Source organism: Choloepus didactylus, chromosome 7 (genome assembly GCF_015220235.1).
Source record: "Choloepus didactylus isolate mChoDid1 chromosome 7, mChoDid1.pri, whole genome shotgun sequence".
Taxonomy (NCBI): Eukaryota; Metazoa; Chordata; class Mammalia; order Pilosa; family Megalonychidae; genus Choloepus; species Choloepus didactylus.
The window spans coordinates 122,781,446-122,801,841 of NC_051313.1; the positions used below are offsets into that span (position 1 = coordinate 122,781,446).

At 34.7% G+C, this 20,396-nt stretch overlaps 1 pseudogene; it reads left to right on the plus strand.

The window, feature by feature from the left end:
• Window positions 1-618: 618 nt before the first annotated feature.
• On the plus strand, window positions 619-1,558 carry LOC119540749 (annotated as a pseudogene).
• The last annotated feature ends 18,838 nt before the right edge of the window (window positions 1,559-20,396 follow it).

Here is a 20,396-nt window from a genome sequence, read left to right on the forward strand (position 1 = left end):
ATATAGTTGTTCTCTGTGAAGTAATTATAGCAACATGAGATCCACACTCCAACTTAGTATGATATTGACAAATGCATATATCAGTGTAGAATATTGAAATAATTATATAAAAGAAATTTGTTCAAGAATATACCTGATCCTAACTTACTTTTACTACTGATGACTGCTAAAATAGCCATAAAGAAGATGTTCATTCATTGGGAAATAATTTCCTTTTTTCTTTGACTTATGACTTATAAGATGCTCTGAAGGAGGAAGGGGCAGGATTTCCAGACAGAAAAAAAAAAAAAAAATAGAAAATTTGGAAGAACTAAAAAATCATTAATTATTAATCACTTCTTGTATGCTCTCTTTTCTGTCACCTCATCTTTTAACAGTTCTCTTTAAGTACATGCTTACACCTTACTATGGAGACCTGCAGGTTTCTTTCTCTTTACTCTGTCTCTGCCTCTATCTTGTTTCTTCTCTCTCTGTTCTCTCTCTCTGTCCTCTCCTTACCCACACCCAGTCCCCACACTCAGGGTTAATTTCTCAAAGTTTATTTCTATTTTCAGTTGCCTCCCACTCCCCAGTGGCTGTATTTTCCTACTTGTCTCTCTTCTTTCCCTGAGTAGGGAGATGAAGAGGATCAATGAGAGTTTGGGAGGTGATTTCATACTGGTGGGCTTCTGTGACTAGCCACAGCTTGAGAAGATCCTCTTTGTGATTGTGCTAATTTCCTACCTCCTGACTCTGGTGGACAACACAGCCATCATCCTGGTCTCCTGCCTGGATCCCATGCTCCACACACCCATGTACTACTTTCTCTCCAATCTCTCCTTTGTTGACCTCTGTTTAACTACCAGAATCATTCCCCAGCTGCTGTGGAACCTCCACGGTCCAACCAAGACTATTACCCCTCTGGGCTGTGCCATTCAACTCTACTTGTCCCTGGGCCTGGGATCCACGGAGTGTGTGCTCCTGGCTGTCATGGCATTTGATCATTACGTGCTGTGTGCAGACCACTCCATTATGCCACAGTTATGCACCCACAGCTTTTCCAGTCTCTCGCTGGAGCTGCATGTTTGAGTGGAGTGGGCAACACCCTCATACAGGGCACCGTCACCCTCTGACTTCCCCTCTGTGGGAACTGCAGAATTCTCCACTTTTTCTGTGAAGTGCCGGCCATGATCAAGTTAGCCTGTGTAGACATTCATGCCAATGAGGTCCAGCTCTTTGTGGTGTCTTTGTCCTGTTCCTCCTCCCCCTGGCCCTCATCCTGGTCTCCTATGGCTACATTGCCCAGGCAGTGATGAGGATCAGGTCGGCCCAAGCCTGGCGTAAAGCCCTGGGCATGTGTGGGTCCCACCTGTTGGTGGTGATGCTTTTCTACAGGACCATCACAGCTGTCTATATCCAGCCCAACAGCTCCTATGCCTACAGTCGGGGCAAGTTCATAGCCCTTTTGTACACAGTAGTCACTGCTACCCTCAAGTCCCTCATTTACACTCTGAGAAACAAAGATGTAAAGGGAGCTTTGAAGAGGCTGGTGTGAAAAGATCAACGCAAAGTAGAGTGAAAAATTCTAATAAGGTAACTGCAGTCCTGGCCTAACTACCGAGGAGATATTAAAGGAAAAGACGCTGGGAGGCATTACCCAGAGTCAGCCTGGCAGACAGCCTGCAACACTAAAACCACAAGGCTCTCTGGAAAATCCATAAGCAGTTGAAATTGCTTTCTTTAATCCCCCTACTTAATGTACTCAAGGATACATTGACATCTCAGATTCTCATCAATGATATCTTGGGAGAGATCTAATGATATTTATTTATGTCTTTATTTCATTTGATAGATACAAATGTTTGTTTCTGTTTTAAGTCATGTTAATTACATTTACCTCATCTAATTTCCTTGATAATTGATAAAATTTTCTGTAATAATTTAGGAAAAAATCGGTATTCTTTTTATTCATATGGAAGGACACAAAGTCTAAATTCTCTTAAAATTTAATGGAGCTCTGATTGATTCAAAAGGCATAAGTGATTACACTTAAGGTTTTAAAATAAAAGAAACAAATTTCTAAGAACATACATTCTGATTGTTTGGGTTTTTCTGTTTGTTTTTAAGAATCACTGACTTGCTTTTAATCAAGTTTGTATTTTCTTTTTTTTTTTTTTAAGTTGTTTGCACTTTCAACTTTTAAAGTGCAGTCAACCAGAAGGCAAGGGTGTAGGGGAAATAATCTTCCAACACTTCTCATGTAAGTTCAGATTTCAGAGATTCCTTTGGCAGAGTAAAAAGGCTATTTGCTGTTTAAAGTTTCATAGAAGTTGCAAAGATTATTTTCCCTTCACCATGTTTTTAGAATTTCCTGTATTCTATGTTCAATCTTGGCTGCCACAATCAGACAGACAGAAAGTGTGAGGACCTTTTTTCTTGCATGTGTAGTGGCTTCCTTATGTTTTAAATGATGCATTGGCTCTTTAAAAACTTTATTTTTTTTTATTCAAGCTGCAACTCAGAGTTTATAATATATATATTCTGAATTTAATTAATGACTGCTTATTTGGCTAGAAGAAAAATAAGCACAGCAAAACTGCATAGTTATAAACAATTTAAAAAGTTTTACATGTAATATGCAATTATGTAGTGAAAACTTTTCTCTATTATTCTTACTTACAATGATTCCATTGAAATATTAGACTGCTTAATAATTGTGACATAAAAACAGCTCTATATCCTCCTTTTGTAAAAATGTTAGCATAAACTCCACTTTATACAATCTTGGGTTTAACTTTGAAAAAAAAGTATAGATAATTTAAATTGTCTAAATATCAAACATTTGTTATATTGAATTTAATGTATCATCACTTTGTTTCATATTATAAAATTTTAAAAATATGGGTTTTAATAATTTAAATTATCACAGTTAATGTTTTTATTAAAAATGAAAGAATTACATACTGCTTCAAATTGTATGGATTCACTGTGACAGCTTAATTGTTGATTTCCAGATTTCACTTAATGTTGAAACTAATGTTGATTTCATTTATGATTAATGTTTGCATACCCAGACATGCTGTATGTTAAACTGAGAATGTAACCGAGCTTAGTTTTAAGTCTACCACATTCTCTTCTATTTATACATTATAGTATGGACTGTGACAAACAGAATAAACAAACATACAATTACATTTGGATAAAGTTAATGTACAAGTTCTTTTTATTCTATTTTGAAAGGAATATGTAATGTATACTTGGGCATAAAAATAAGTAGACAGTTTTTAATGCTGTTATCTACTTTCTAATAATCTTTATGCCTGTGGTGGAAAGAAAAGCAAGTTTCTTTATGTAAGGTTTTCATTAATATAAACTATTGAGACTATAGTGAGTTCAGTACTTTCAAAGAATATGAAAATGCTTACAAAGTAATGGATCAGATGTCTCTTCTTCTTAAGAAAATTCTTATATTTAATTAAGATGGAAATTTAACCTAATGTATATTTTAACTTATTACTTTCTACTGTGTTATCTTATATATTTTATGTTAAAAGTCTTAACATCATAGGTTCCTGAGCCTATGCATAACATAGGCCAAACATTATAATAGCCAAGAAGTTTAAAAGAAAAAGCTGAAGAATGTGATGTCCATACAGGCTTTGAAAAGCCCTAACATATTCCTGGAAATCTGGAAGGTCATGTGTATGTCTGTGGCTATTTGGAAATCTCTGGAGAGATCTCTCACCTCTGACAAAATTGAGGCTCTGTGAAAGCAGGAAGTGATGGTTAAGGCATAGTTGTAAACTATCTGACTAAGTATTGAAAATGCCCCCCATCATGCACAAAAAATCCCTCAGAAAAACTGAGAAACATTGGTGTCAGGACACTAAGGAAATCTCTGTGCAATCATTAACTGTTCACTTAGTTAACAAGTAGAGACTTCAGTGACCACACATGATAAAGATAAAGATTGTACACAGTTACTTCAGAAAAGACACTAAACAAATAAATAGCAACAACAACAAGAAACAACAACACTAATGCTTGGGAGGGGAGGTAATCTGGCTTCCAGAGTTGCCACATCAGATTATTTGAAATGTCTTATGTTCAATAAAAAATAGTAAGGCATGTGAAGAAACAAGAAAATATAGACCATTCACAGAGAGAACAAAACAGGCAATAGAAATTGTACTTGAGGAAGCCAGCCAATAAACCTTCTAGCAAAATACTATAAATTGTTATTTCATATTCCAGAGCTAAAGAAAACCATGTTTAAGAAATAAAAGAAAATATCAGAACTATATCTCACCAAAAAGAGAATATCAAAAAAGAGAGAAATATTTAAAGATAACAAATTAGAAATTCTGAAATTGAAATATTGTGTATCTGAAATGAAAAAAAAACAATCAATAGAAGGGCTCAAAAGTAGGCTTGAGTTGGCAGAAGGAATAATCAGCAAGTTTGAACATAAGCAATTGAGATTGCCCATTCTGAGAAAGAGAAAGAAAAAAGAATGTGAAAAATAAACAGATTATCAGAGACCTGAGGGACACCATTGGACATATTAACATATGCATAATGGATGCCCCAAGAAGAAGGGAGAGAGAAAGGGGCAGAAAGAATATTTGAAGAAAAAATGGCAGATAATTCCAAAATTTGATCTAAACATTGAAGAAACTCAATGGACTGCAAGTAGGATAAACTGAAACATCCACCCCTAAGCCCTTCATAATCACACTGCTGAAAGGTAAGGAAAACAATCTTGAAGGCAGAAGGAGATCAGTGATTCATCACATGAAGGTACTGTCAATAATATTTGAAGTAGATTTCTCATCAAAAAAAATGGAAGGCAGAGGCTGTGAGATAACATATTAAAATTGCTATGTAAACAAAAACAAAAACAAAAACAAAACAAAGCAAAACAAAAAACAGCTAATCAAGAATTCTATATCCAGCAAAAGTATCCTTCAAAATTGAAGGAGAAATTAAAACATTCCAGGTAAACAAAGACTGAGAAAGCTCATCGTTAGCAGACTTGACCTAAAACAAATACTTAAGGAATTTCTTCAGGTTAACACATGAAAAAATCAAGTATGCCAGTAAAGGAAACTATATAGGTAAATATTAAATACAGTGTAAATCTATCCTTTTACTATCCTACCTGATTTAAAAGACAAGAGCAAAAATCAATAATTTAACATCTTTCTTGATGGGCACACAAAGTATAAAGATATAATAAGTTATAAGAACATAATGGGAAGAATGGAAAATTATGAGATAATTTTTATATACTATAACAATTAAGCTGATATTAATCTGAACTAGATTGTTATAAATTAAAATGTTGATTGTAATTCCCTGGGCAGCTTCAAAGAAATAATCAAGCATATAGTAAAGGTATGAAAATGCAAATAAACTGGTCTCTAGAAAATATCTGTTAAACCAAAAGAAGGCACTGCTGGAGGAAGAGAGGGATAAACAATACAGAAAAGAAATAGAAAAGGGATAGCAAATAACAGAAGTCATACTTCATCAGTAATTACAATTAAGTATAAATGGATTAAATTTCCCAAACAAGAGACTGTAATCAGCAGAATGGATTAACATAATGTGACCTATTACATGCTGTCCACAAAGGAGACATTTTAGATTCAAAGACACAACTAGATTGAAAGTAGAAGGAAAGAAAAAGATATCCCTTACAAATAATAGCAAAATAAGAACTAGCATAACTATACTAATATCAGACAAAATTGACTTGAAGACAAAAATTTTTACTGAAGACAAGAAAGGACATTCTATAATGACAAAAGGGCCAATCTATCATGAAGACATAAGAATTATAAATATATACACCCAAAATAGAGCCCCAAAATACATAGAGATCTAACTGAAGGAATTGAAGTGAGAAATCCAAGTCAAAAATAATAGTTTGAGACTTCAATACCCCAATTCCTATAGTGAATGGCACAACTAGGAAGATCAGCAAGGAAATAGAAGACGTTAAAAAAACACTATAAGCAAACTCGACCTAACAGATATCTATAGGACTTTCCACCTAACACAAGCAGATGGAACGTTCTCCAGGGTAGAGAATGTGTTAGCACACAAAAAAATTCTCATGGATTTAAAAGGTTAGAAATCATAAAAGTATGTTTTTTATCACAATAAGGTGAAATTAGAAATCAATAACAGAAGTAAAACCAGAAAATACACAAATGTGGACATTAAACAACACATGCATAGCACTGGATCAAAGAATAAATCAAAAGAGAAATCAGAAAATTCTTTGGAAAAGAATGAAGATGAAAATATAGCATACCAAAAATTAGAGAATGTAGCAAAATCAGTGCTCAGAGGGAAATTTACATCCATAAGTGCCTACCTTCAAAAAGGAGAAAGATATCAAATCAATTACCTAAATTTACAGCTTTAGGAACCGGAAAAGAAGAAGAAACTATGCCAAAAGCAAGCAGAAGGAAGGAAATAGTAAAAGTAAAGCAGAAATAAGTTAAATAGAAAATGGGAAATAACAAAGAAAATCAACAAAACCAAGAGATGGTACTTTGAAAAGTAAACAAAATTGAGAAATATTTAGCTCATCTGACAAAGGAAAAAGAGGAATGATTCAAACTACCATAAGCAGGAATGAAAAACACAAATTTATTCCCAATCCTACAGAAAATGAAAATAGACTTACAAGGGAATACTGTAAATTGCATGCCAACAAGTTAGATAACCTGGATGAAAGGGACACATATCTAGAAAAATATCAACTACTAAATGGCTCAAGAAGAAATAGAAAATCCAAACAGATCTATAGCAAATAAAGAGGTTGAGTTGAGATTTTTAAAATTAATAAAACAAAAGCTCAAAACTACATGGCTCCACTGGTGAATTCTACCAAACATTTAAAGAATTAATACCAATCCTTCTAAAAGTCTTCCATAAAATAAAAGAGGAGGGAACAATTCCTAACTTATTCTTTGAGGGCAGTAATGCCCTTGTACCAAAACATGGCAAAGATATTAGAAGAAAAAAATTACAGAGCAATATCCCTCCTACATACAGAAGCAAAATTCCTCACTGAAACAATAGAAAACTGAGTGCAGCAGCATATAGAAAGAATATATAGTATGACTAAATAGGACCTATTCCAGGAATGCAAGGTATATTCAACATATTCAAGGTATATTCAAATGCAATGAATTGCATAATAGAATAAATGGAAAAATCATGATTATCTCAATAGGTAAAAGGAAAGCATTTGATAAAATCCCCCATCCTTTCATCATAAAATACTCAAAACCTAGGAATAGAAAAGAATTTCTTCAGTCTGATAAAGAGCATTCATGAAAGACCCAGAGCAAACACACTTAATGGTGAAAGATTGAAGGATTTCCCCTGAAGGTCAGGAAAAAGATGCATATGGATCTGTACTGTCACCACTTTATAAAAAAGAACATAATAACAGTCAGAAACAGATATATGATGGATACTCAATGTCACTAGTCATAGAAAATTAAAATCACAATGAGCTACCACTATACTCTTTTTAGAACAGCTAAACTGGTAAATAGTGACAATACCAAATGCTGCAGGATATGGAGAAAGTGGTTGCCTCAAACATTGCTATTAGGAATATAAAATGGTACAGACCCTCTAGAAAATAGTTTGGCAGATTCTTAAGAAATGAAACATATACTTACTATGTGACCCAGCACTTTCATACCTGGGCTTCTATTTATACCTGAGAAATGAAAACTTATGTGCAATTAAAACCTGTACATGGGCGTTCATAATAGATTTATTTGTCATAGCTGGAAACTAGAAAAATCCAAATGTCTTTCTATAGGTGAGTAGTTAAGTAAACTAATCCATACCATGGATTATTTCTCAGCAATAAGAAGGAATGCACTACTGATATAATCAACAACATGGAAAGATCTCAAGGCATTATGCTGAGTGGAAAAAGAAATCTCAAAATTCATACACCACATGATCTTATTTATAAAATGATCCAAAATGATGAAATTATAGAGATGGAATACAAATTAGTGGTTGTCAGAGGTTAGGGCTGTTGGCAGGAGAATGGAATAGATGTAACAGTAAAGAAGAAGCATGAGGGAGATCTTTGTGGTACTGGAATAGTTTTCACCTTGATGGTGATGGTGGTTACACCAATTTGTGACTGTGACAAAATGGCATAGAACTAAACACACACTCTGTACCAAAGTCTATTTCCTGGCACTAAAGTTACTTAATATTTGATGTATGGGAAGAAACAGAGTGAAGGGTATAAAAGACCCCTCTTGCCATTATTTTGCAAATTCTTAAGAATCTATAATTATTTCAAAATAAGAAGTTAAAAATTTTAACAGGATTGGAATGGAATATTTCAAGTGAAATTACATTCTGAAATCATATTTTGACTGATCTTTAAAAAATATGTAAATAATTTAACTCCTGCTGCTTTAATCCCCAGACTATTTTTAATTCTATACTAAACACTGCAATTGATGCATTGTTTATTTGATAATTCTTACACATAATGGTTCAAGCTGCCTTGATTCAAAAACTTTGTGTGGATGGTAAATTAAACATTGATGTTTCTGCTTTATATATGAATTATTAAATTCATGGAAATGACCAATTCCAAAGGCCAAGTAGCTAAGAAGCAGAAGAGATAAAGCAAATTAGATATTCTTGGCAATTATTTTGGTAAGCAATGAATACTGAAAAGGCAACAGAGTCTTTTCAGAGCTTCCACATTTTGTGTTAGATAAATGGTTACAACATTCACACATGTACAATTTCATCATAAAAATTAGCCAGTTTTTCATCCATTCGCACATTCATTTCAACATTCTTGACTTAAATACGTCAATTCATTGGATTCTCTTTTTAATTGGTTGTAGCATCTGCTTGGCTCCCTCATTGATTAGTGAATAGACTAAATTCCTTAACATGTGTTTATCTTATACCTATATGAGTCATGATTTTAGTTTTTTCTGAAGACTATCTTTTAACATTGACAAAGAAGATGACACACTCATTCATTGTAAGCAGTCATGTAAGGAAACATCTCCCTTTCCCAACCCACTTTGACCTCCCCAGAATGCAAAAAAAAAAAAAAAAAAAAAAAAAAAAAAAAAAAAAAAAAGACAGAATATAAGAGAAAAAATCATGAATTTCTCCTTCATGGAAAGAGGGAATTTTGAATAGAGAAGGAGGATGAAGTTTTATTTATGAACAGGACTATATTTATATCATAAGTCTGTAGTTTAAGCCAAACATTGTGCTTAATTTTTATATATATTACCTCTTCAATTGTCTCAAAAATTCTTTATGGTACTATACTCCAATTTTAAAGGTTAGAAAGCAGACTTGGAAAATAATTAATCTCCCAAAGTTCAAAGTTATGTTAAGATGTAATGGAAAACTTGTGTAATGAAAAATCTAGTGGAAAACTTCTTCCCATCATCATTAAGAATGTATTCTAAGACATTATGGTTTTTAACATTTCCCTTATTTAATGTACAAATTCACTCCTTAATTCAATTAACATTCACAGATCATATACCAGCCCTACAGAGTTCTACATGTCTACATGATGAATATTCAAAAATATTCTAAAATCATTAATGAATTTATTCACTATATCAATATCAACATATATTAGATGATGTTCTGTTATATGGGGAAGACATTTGTAGACACTAAGGACACAACAATTAATATGTAATTGTAGTCATATAGTAAATAAATCATCAACAAATAACTGTAATAATTTGAACTTGTATATCAAGAAAGTAAGTAACGAGGAAATTGTGAAACTGAATACAATCAGAGAGAGGAGAGGAATATAAATCTGATATCCTCAAATATCTCAAATAAGACTTTTTTTCTCTCATTCAATGATTATTAATTCAGGGCAAAATATTCCTCATGTTTCTATGAGAGTACTGTAGTTTGGTTTGTTTGTTTCAAAATGAATTCAATAAGAAATCTGAACAACTTTTTCTCTGAAAAGGGCAGAGGAACAAGGAGATTTCATTCCCATCAATCTGCACTCTTTCAATCCTTTAGCAAAAACTGAGATCTTGCCATCATACAGTGTCTGGCAAAATCCAAATCTGTCTAATCACTCATCATAATTGTTCAGAATTTTCAAACATGTTACTGTGAATCCACATCCATGTCAAATTATTTTATTTTTTATATGATATTTTCAGTCCATTCTGCAGGAACCATATTACATGTACCCATACATGTATTTAGCAGTGTTTAATTGCCTGATTTTATGCTCTGCTCATCATTTAATGCTTTTCAAATTTAATGGGTTTGTATTTAATCATTCATTTCTAAAATAACTGATTTTAGCATTAAATTTTTTTTGATCGTAATGTGTTCCAAGATAATAATTCTTTGATCAGTACAATTCAGCTGTGATTAAACATTCAGTAAGCAATAGTCCCACAACTACCTCCAAAGGAAGACAGAGCAGTAATTGATGTTATAGACAAGAAAAGGGGCTCAGATAAGATGAAGTGATATTTTAGATATCAGACAGAAAAGTAGCAAGTGGTATAAATGGGATATAAACAGTTTTTTGAACTTGCAAATCATTATACCACAATTACTACATATTTGAAGCTGATATATATAAGCCAAAGTATACTTTTGAGGATCCAAACTATTAGGCATAAACAATCATGGAAGTCATCCATAAAACTATGTACACGAGTGCATTCTTACGCTTATACTTCCACCCACAGACAGAGGCACAGACACTTATATACATACTGAGTAGCTTTATGATTAAGAATATTCTGGAGATATTCTATATGGGTTAAATCCTAGTTTAGCTGGGTCAAATTTAATATTTATTGAAGCTATCTCTTTCTCAGTTTGCCCATTTCTAAAAGGAGGTAATAATATTTTCCTCATGGGGTTGGTAAAAGTTTTAAGCAACATAATTTCCATATGCACTTGGAACAGTGACAAAGTCTTCCACAAGTATCATATATAGCAGGGCCTGGATACACATGTAGACATGTGAACATGGAGCACCTCAATAAATTTTCCCTCTATTTTACATAATAATCCCCAGTCATTCTCGTATTCATCATCTTCATCTTCATTTCATCCTTTTCTACTCATCAGCTACAACAGCAAGAGGCAAAGCAAAAAAAATCCATCTATCCAACCACACATATATACACATAGAAAAATTGCCCCCTGACTCTTATGCCCTCAGGAAAAATAATTCTGTATTATACATAAATGTATTACTAATTTGTAATCCATTAAGTAACACATAAGTTTAAAGAACTTGAGGATGGAGAGCAAGCATACTGATTCAGAACACACTTAAATATGGAATCAAAACTCTTCATGGCTCCGTGGACCCTCTTGTAAAAATTGCCTACAAATCTAGATGCCTATTAGAATGGGCTGACATTTATATCAAAGCACTTACACAAATCTTCTTTGGATTGCATTAATTTTAATATTTATATTTCCCATGATTCTAAACAATTAGTTTAAGGCTCAAGCAAAGTAAACAAAGACAATATCTTACTTACTTTTTTTTACTACATAAAAGATTTTGTTACATATCTTGACTCCTCAATAAGACTTTATGCAGTTTCATAGAAAGCTCTGGATTTGAAGGGATTATCATCCCATTTGTCAGTTAAATTTAAAAACATATTTCAAAATATTAGTTTGTACTTTACTTGCTCAATATCTTTTCCTCTGCCCATGCACCTTTTACCTTGCAATAATCAAATGATACCATCATCATAATAAAAAAGATTGCTAACTGAGGTGCAGTGTCTATTTCAGCAGAGGTCTCAGGATCAAGAAGAAACAGGACTTCAGAAGCTCATCCAGATTCCACGTGAAGATGATCACACACTTAGGCAGGAATTTTAAAGGAAGTGGATTGACATCTGCTTTCATGATTATATTAGAAATATTTGCTCCTATTAGAGAGAGTAGGACGTGCTATAGTAAGAAAAGCTGCAAAAATCTCCATGGCATAAAACAACAATAATTTATTTCATAGTCATAATCTATTGAGTTCAGCCTGGGGCTCTGCCAGGTCTCCTCTCTCAGGATCACAGCCTTGCAGAGTTGCTACCATCCATAATATTGCTAGAGGTTGTAGCAGAGGGAAAGAGAGAGCTTCAGAGACTTTTGCACCAGCAATTGAATATTCTGGCTTGGAATGAACATGGGTCACTTTTGTTCACATCTCATTGGCCAAAACTAGTGATAGACCCCACCCAGGTTTAAAGGGTGTATAGGGAGTGGTGGGGGAAAAGGGGAGGTGGTTACAGGGTCCATGGAGAACTATGTATCTCTATGTAGAACATAGAGCTGATGCTCCATAATCAGCTGATTATCCATATTCAGATTGAGGAATAGGAGAGAAAAGATTTGACAATGAAGGGAGGATTTCTTTGGCACAGATTCTGCTGTGGATTTTTCCTCCTCACCTCAAGTCAAGTAAAAGGTATTCAGTGGGATGACTTAGAGAACTTTTTAGATGTTTCTGGGGGTGGGTTGGGGTTGGAGAACAGAGTGAGCTGATCTCATAATACTTGCCTAAGAATGCATGAATGTGAGAGACTGAGTGATGCAGTTGTTAGCTGTAGAGTAGAGTAAGACTTGCTGCTGAATTTCTCCCTTCGTTGTGTTCGGAGTTTTCCAGTGACAGTTTCAGAAATGGCATTTATGTTTCTGAGGAAACATAGAGGAACATAAACAAGGTGGAGAAATGGAGACACTTACACCCCTCATATCACCTCTGCAGTGTCTCTGTTTGGAAAGGGCTCAAAGTGGGGAGCACAGAATCTTTAACCATAAATGAAGGGTTACATGGAGTGAATATTTGTATTACTGATATGAGAATATTACTGATATGAGTAATAAACTAGAAATGGCCATTTCTACCATCTGAAAATGACCAGACCAGAAAAATAATGAGACAGTATAAAGATGTAATACAAGGAAATGTAATGTGGGAAAACAGCTGCCCAATGGTATGGGCAGCATAAATAAAAAAAGAAAGCTATTGTTGCTTTCTTTTAATACCACCCCATGGGCAGTCTCATTGTTAACATGTGCATAGAGGAATGTGCACTGAGCTTTCTAGGTGCAAGTCACTCTACCATGTGTATCTCATGCCTTGTCTCACTTACATCTCCCTCACCTTGTTCAGTTAGTATTTCATTCACTCCAGATTTGGAAACTTTATCTTCAAGAGGGAAAATGGCTTACCCTGGGAATCAGAATGTAGGTTGGTCTTACTCCAGAGTCTGGGGCCTTATAAAATACAAGAAACTCCCCTAGACCTCCTAGGTTATTCCAAACTCCTTAGAAACAGAGAAAAAAAGCCCTTTCTTAATTTGGTCATTATTTATGCATCCAGGTTGTATCTTATTGTTCCCTGTTTTGATCTTTATCTGCCAGCTATAAAACAGTACCTGGATTTTCTTCAGGATCTCTTTGTTTCATGCATTAATTAACTAGCCCATGGCAAATGACATTGCACTGCAGAGGAGGAAAAGATTTGATGAGTTCATCAGGACACATTGTGGAATATATAAGATTTAAGCAGGACCTTAAGAAATAGATATGGTGTAAAGTGATGAGGTTAATAAAAGGAAAAACATTCTGATACTGGTGGGCACCTAATTATTACTGAAAGACAGAATGACTGAGGGCATGTTGTAAAAGCTGAGAGCTAAATTAGATCCTGTTGGTGGAGAAGGTGTAAATTTTTACACTATTCTCTAAGCACTGGGAACAACTTAATAATAGAAGGGTATAGTCATATTTAATAGCTCATTTTTGTGAAATAAGCAGTTAATATGTTTTTTTAAAAAAAGCAAGATTTGAAGAGAAGTTTTGAACTTTACAAATTAGGTTAAAGTTACCAACACTTTAAGGGCCTCAGTGACTAAGAGGTAAATAACATGATAACTTGATCAATCTGTGAAGTTCTGTCATAAAGTAGAGAGCATATTACAGGGTGGAGGCAATTCATTAAATTCAGCATTTCAGAAAAAAAGGTGCCTGTAAAACTATTTTGTGCCTGAGGGTCACAAGTTTACAAGTGTATTAGGAGTAAGATAGAGGATCTGAATTAGGGCAGTGATCATAGGATTGAGGTGGAAAAAATGGGTGGGGGGTACTATGATATGACATTTATATTCATGTAAAGGTAGGTAGATATAAATACATGGAGGACCCATATTGAGAGCTTATGCTAAGGCCCACATTTAGAGCTTTATGAAAGAAAGTGGATATTGGGGTATATTGAAGGTTATTGGAAGAAACTTGGAAGTAATTAGAGCAGTAAAAGAGAAATCATTGCATGGATAAGTTCTCTTGCATTATAGTGAGGCTTGGAACTACTTAAGTGACATTGAAGTAGAAGAAGAAAATTACTGGGTGGTTGCTTTTCATATGTAACAGGATTTGGACTAATATTCACAACAGTGAGGTAAATCAGAAATATACCTATCACTCTTGTACAGGTGAGGAAACTGTGACTTGAGAGCTGCAGTTTGACAAGCACCACCTGCTGGACAGGTTAGGAAAAGCACAGTCTAGAGGCTTAACAGGAGGGTCTGACAACCTGCAGATTCTTATTCTCAGGGAACCTCCACACACTCCTCCTGAGACTTGGGCCTGTCTGGATTGGGAAAATATTATTGAGGTCAATCATATCTGAGGAGACTTTCTCTCAAAAAGTTACATAGAGGGAGAGAAAGAACCAGAAAAGCAAAAGGTGAAAACTCTGATCAACTAAACAGAAGTTATGGTAGAGGTCTAGAATAAGTTGAACTAAAGTCCAAAGAGCAGATAGAGAACAAAGCCAACCAACAAGAAAACCCTAGATAGAAGGGTGTAAATGAGCTCCAGAATAAATTAATCAAGAAAAACCAGATGCCTAGACAGCTTAAGATAACCAGCCACACTAGGAAACATGAAAATATGAACCAGTCAAAGGAATAAACTAACAATTCAACTGAGATATGGGAATTGAAACAACAAAGTAATAACCAAACAGGTCTCCTAAATCAAATTCAAAAATCAAGTCAAAAATCAATTCAATGAACTGAGGGAAAATATGACAAAAGATGTGAAAGATATAAAGAAGGTATTGTTGAACATAAGAAGAAACTAGAAAGTATGAAAAAGCAAATGGCAGAACTTATGGGAATGAAAGGCTCAAAACACAAGTTTGGAAGAGGCAGAAGAAGGATAAGTTAACTAGAATAAAAACATATGAAATCCTACCTATAAAAGAACAGATAGGGAAAAGAATGGAAAAATATGAGCAGGGTCTTAGGGAACTGAATGACAACATGAAGCACATGAATATAAAAGTCATCAGTGTCCCAGAAGGAGGATAGAAGGGAAAAATTGCAGAAACAATAATAGAAGAACTAATCACTGAAAATTTTCCGATTCTTATGAAAGACATAAAATTACAGATTCAAAATGTGCATCGTACCCTAAACATAATGGATCCCAATAGACCTACTCCAAGACACTTACAGAGTAGACTATCCAATGTCAAAGACAAAGAAAGAATTCTGAAAGCAACAAGGGAAAAGTGATCCATCACATAAAGGGAAGCTCATAAGACTATGTACAGATTTCCCTACAGAAACCATGGAGGTGAGAAGGCAGTGACATGATATATTTAAGATACTAAAAGAGAAAAACTGTCAACCAAGAATTCTAAATCCAGCATAACTGTCTTTCAAAAATGAGGGAGAGATCAAAATATTTTCAGGCAAACAGACACTGATTGAGATTGATAACAAGAGACCTGTGCTTCAAGAAATACTAAAAGGAGTGCTAAAAGCTAATAGAATAAGACAGATGTGCAAGTTTGAATGTATTATGTCCCTTCAACACTATTATCTTTGATGCAATCCTGTGTGGGCAGACCTATTAGTGTTGATTAGATTGTAATTCTTTGAGTGTTTCCATGGAGATATGACCCACCCAACTGTAGGTGATAAATCTGATTAGATAATTTCCATGGAGGCATGGCCCTGCCCATTCATCATGGGCCTTGATGAGTTCACTGGAGCCCTATGAAACTTCAGACAGAAGGAGCAAACTCACTACAGCCAAGAGGGACACTTTGAAGAATGCACAGGAGCTGAGAGAGAACATGCAGATGAGAAGCAGTTTGAAGATGGATGTTGCAAGCAGACTCTTGCTCTGGAGAAGATAAGAGAGGACAAACACACGAAGAGCAAATGAGAGTGATATTTTGAAGAGGAGCTGTGGCCTAGAGAAGAACATTCTGGGAGAAAGCCATTTTGAAACACAACCTGGGAGCAAGCAGAAACCAGCTACATGCTTTTGCAGCTAGGAGAGGTTTCCTGGACACCATTAGCCATCCTCCAGTGAAGGTACCCAATTTTGAAGGCATCACCTTGGGCATTTTATGGCCTTAAGACTGTTAACTGTGTAACCAAAGAAACCCTCTTTTACAAAAGCCAATCCACTTCTGGTGTTTTGCAATCTGGCAGCATTAGTAAACTAAAACAACAGGATAAAGAGGTTTGGAGAAGAGTATAGAAATTAAGACAATTAGGAAGGGTAAAAAGAGAGAGAGAGAAAATAAGATATTACTTATAAAATCCAAAAGACAAAATGGTAGAAGAAAGTACTGCACTTACAGTAGTAACATTAAATGTCAATGGATAAAATTGCCAAATAAAAAGGCATAGACTGGCAGAATGGATTAGAAAAACAAGACCCATCTATATGTTGTCTACAAGAAACTCACTTCAGACACAAGGACAAAAATAGGCTGAAAGTGAAAGGTTGGAAAAAGATAGATCACACAAATAACAACCAGAAAAAAGCAGGACTAGCTATATTAATATCACACGAATTAGACTTCAAATGTAAAACAATTAACAGAGACAAAGTACAGTACATATTAATAACAGGGAGAATTCATCAAGAAAACATCACAATCATAAATATTTATACACTGAGTCAGAGTGCCCCAAAATACATGTGGCAAACACTGTCAACACTGAAGTCAGAAGTAGAAAGCCCTACAATAATAGTTGGAGACTTTGCTATACCGCTCTCATCAATGGATAGAACATCTAAACAGAGGATCAATAAGGAAACAGAGATGTTGAATTGTACACTAAATGAACTAGATTTGACAGACTTTTATAGAACACTACACCCCACACCAGCAGGATACACATTTTTCTCAAGAGCTCATGAATCATTCTCTAGGATAGACCACATGTTGGGTCATAGAGCAAGTCTCAACAAATTTAAAAGAATTGATATTATACAAAACACCTTCTCAGAACATAATGGAATGAAGCCAGAAATCAATAGCAGGAAGAAGGATAGAAAATTCACAAATGTATGGAGGCTAAATAAAACACTCTTAGGCAACCAGTGGGTAAAGGAAGAAATTGCAAGAGAAGTCACTAAAAACCTTGAGACAAATGAAAATGAAAACACAACTTACCAAAACTTCTGAGATACAGCAAAGGCAGGGCTGAGAGGAAAATTTTTTGCCCTAAATGCCTATATTAAAAGAGAAGAGAAAAAAAAAAATGAGAAATTAACAGCTCACCTGGAGTAACTAGAGAAAGAACAACAAACTAACCACAAAGCAAACAGAAGGAAAGAAATAACAAAGGTTAGAGCAAAAATTAATGAAATTGAGAACAGGGAAACTATAGAGAGAATCCACAAAACCAGAAGTTGGTTCTTTGGGAAAATAAATAAAATTGATGGACCATTACTTAGGCTAATGAGAGAGAGAGAGTGAGAGAGCAAATAAACACAAATAGAAATGGAAAAGGGTACATAACTATTGACCCTGCAAAAATAAAGGCAATAATGAGAGAATATGAGCAACTATGCATTAATAACTTAGACAACCTAGATGAAACAGACAACTTCCCAGAAAAGCATGAACAACCAGCACTGACTCAAGAAGAAATAGATGACCTCAACAAACCAATCACAAGTAAAGAGATTGAATCGGTCATCAAAAAGCTCCCAGAAAAGAAAAGCCCAGGACTAGATTGCTTCATATGTGATTTCTACCAACTAGTACCAATCCTACGCAAACTCTTGAAAAAAATCAAAGAGAAGGGAAAGCTACCTATCTCATTCTATGAATCCAACATCACCCTAATATTAGACAAAGATACCACAAAAACAAAAAATTATAGACCTATCAATCAGTTTAATGAATATAGATGCAAAAATCCTCAACAAAATACTAACAAATCATATCCAACAACACATTAAAAATATTATACCTCATAATCAAGTGGGATTTCTTCCAGGTATGCAAGGCTGGTTCAACATAAGGAAATTAATGAATGCAATACACCAGATCAATTCATTAAAGTGAAGAACCACATGATCATCTCAATCGATGCAGAAAAAGCATTCAATAAAATTCAACATACATTCTTGATTGCAACACTTCAAAGGATAGGAATAGAAGGACACTTTCTCAATATGATAAAGGCAATATATGTAAAACCCACAGCTAACATCATACCCAATGGGGAGAGACTGAAAGCTTTCCCTCTAAGATCAGGAACAAGAGAGGGATGCCCACTGTCAGCATTGTTATTCAACTTTGTGCTGGAAGTGCTAGCTAGAGCAATTAGGCAAGAAAAAGAAATAAAGGCATCCAAATTGGAGAAGAAGAAGTAAAACTTTCACTGTTTGCAGATGACATGATCCTCTATGCAGAAAATCCAAAAAAAAAAAAAAAAAAAAAAATCTACCAGAAAGCTATTAGAGCTAATCAATGAATACAGCAAAGTGGCAGGCTACAAGATCAACACACAAAAATCAGTAGTTTTCCTATACACAAGGAATAAGCAACAGGAGGAGGAAATCAAGAAAAAAATTCCATTTACAAGAGGAACCATAAGAATCAAATATTTAGGAATAAACTTAACCAAGGCCTCAAAAAACCTATACAGAGAAAAATAAAAGAAACTGCTAAAAGAAATTGAACAGGACCTAAAAATATGAGAGAACAGACCGTCTTCATGGATTGGAAGACTAAACAGTTAAGATGTCAATTCTACCTAAACTGATTTATACATTCAATGCAATACCAATTAAAATCCCAACTTACTTTACAGAAATAGAAAAATGAATAATCAAATTTTTTTGGAAGGGCAAGGTGCACCATATAGCCAAAAATATCTTGAGAAAGAGGAATGAAGCAGGAGGTCTCTCACTACTTGACTTTGAAGCATACTACAAAGCAACAGTGGTCAAAAAGCATGGTACTGGCATAAAGGTAGATATACTGACAAATGGAAGGGAATTGAGTGTTCATAAATACACCCACTCATCTACAGGCATTTTATCTTAGATAAGGCAGTCAAGCTGAAACATCTGGGACAGAGTTGCCTCTTCAATAAATGTTATTTGGAAAACTGGATATCCATATTCAAAAGAAGACCTCCTCTCTGACACCTTATACAAAAATTAACTCATAATGGATTAAGGATCTAAACATTAGTTCTGAGATCATAAAACTTTTAGAAGAAAACATATGGAAATAACTTAAGGACCTAGTGACAGGAGGTGGCTTTGCAGACCTTACACTCAAAGCATGAGCAATCAAAGAAGAAATAGATAAATGGGATCTCCTCAAAATTAAACACTTTTGTACATCAAAGGACTTTGTCAGAAAAGTAAAAAGGCAGCCGATGCAGTGGGAGACAACATTCAGAAACCACATATCAGATAAAGGGTTAATATCCAGAATATATAAAGAAATCCTGCATTTCAACAAGAGAAAGACAAAGAAACTAATTTAAAGATGGGCTAAATACAAGGATAGACACTTTTCTGAAGAGGAAATGACTCAAAAACATGTGAAAAGATGTTCAATTTCACTGGCTACCAGGGAAGTGCAAATCAAAGCCACAATGAGATATCATCTCACTCCTACCACAATGGCCATTGTCCAAAAAAACAGAAAATTACAAGAGCTTCAGAAGCTGTGGAGAAAGAGCCACACTTATTCCCTGTTGGTGGGAATGTAGAATCGAAGGCAGTGTGGCAGTTCCTCAGGAAGCTAAGTTTAGAATTGCCATATGACCCAACAATTCCATTACTAGGTATATACACAGAGGAACTGAAAGCTGAGACATGAATGGACATTTGTAAACTGATGTTTATTGTGGTATTACTCACAATTGCCAAGAGATGGAAACAGCCCAGATATCTGTCCATCAATGGATGAGTGGATAAACACACTGATATATACACTTGATGGAATATTACACAGCTCTAAGACAGAACAAAGTCATGGAACATACAATAACATGGATGAACCTTGAGGATGTTAT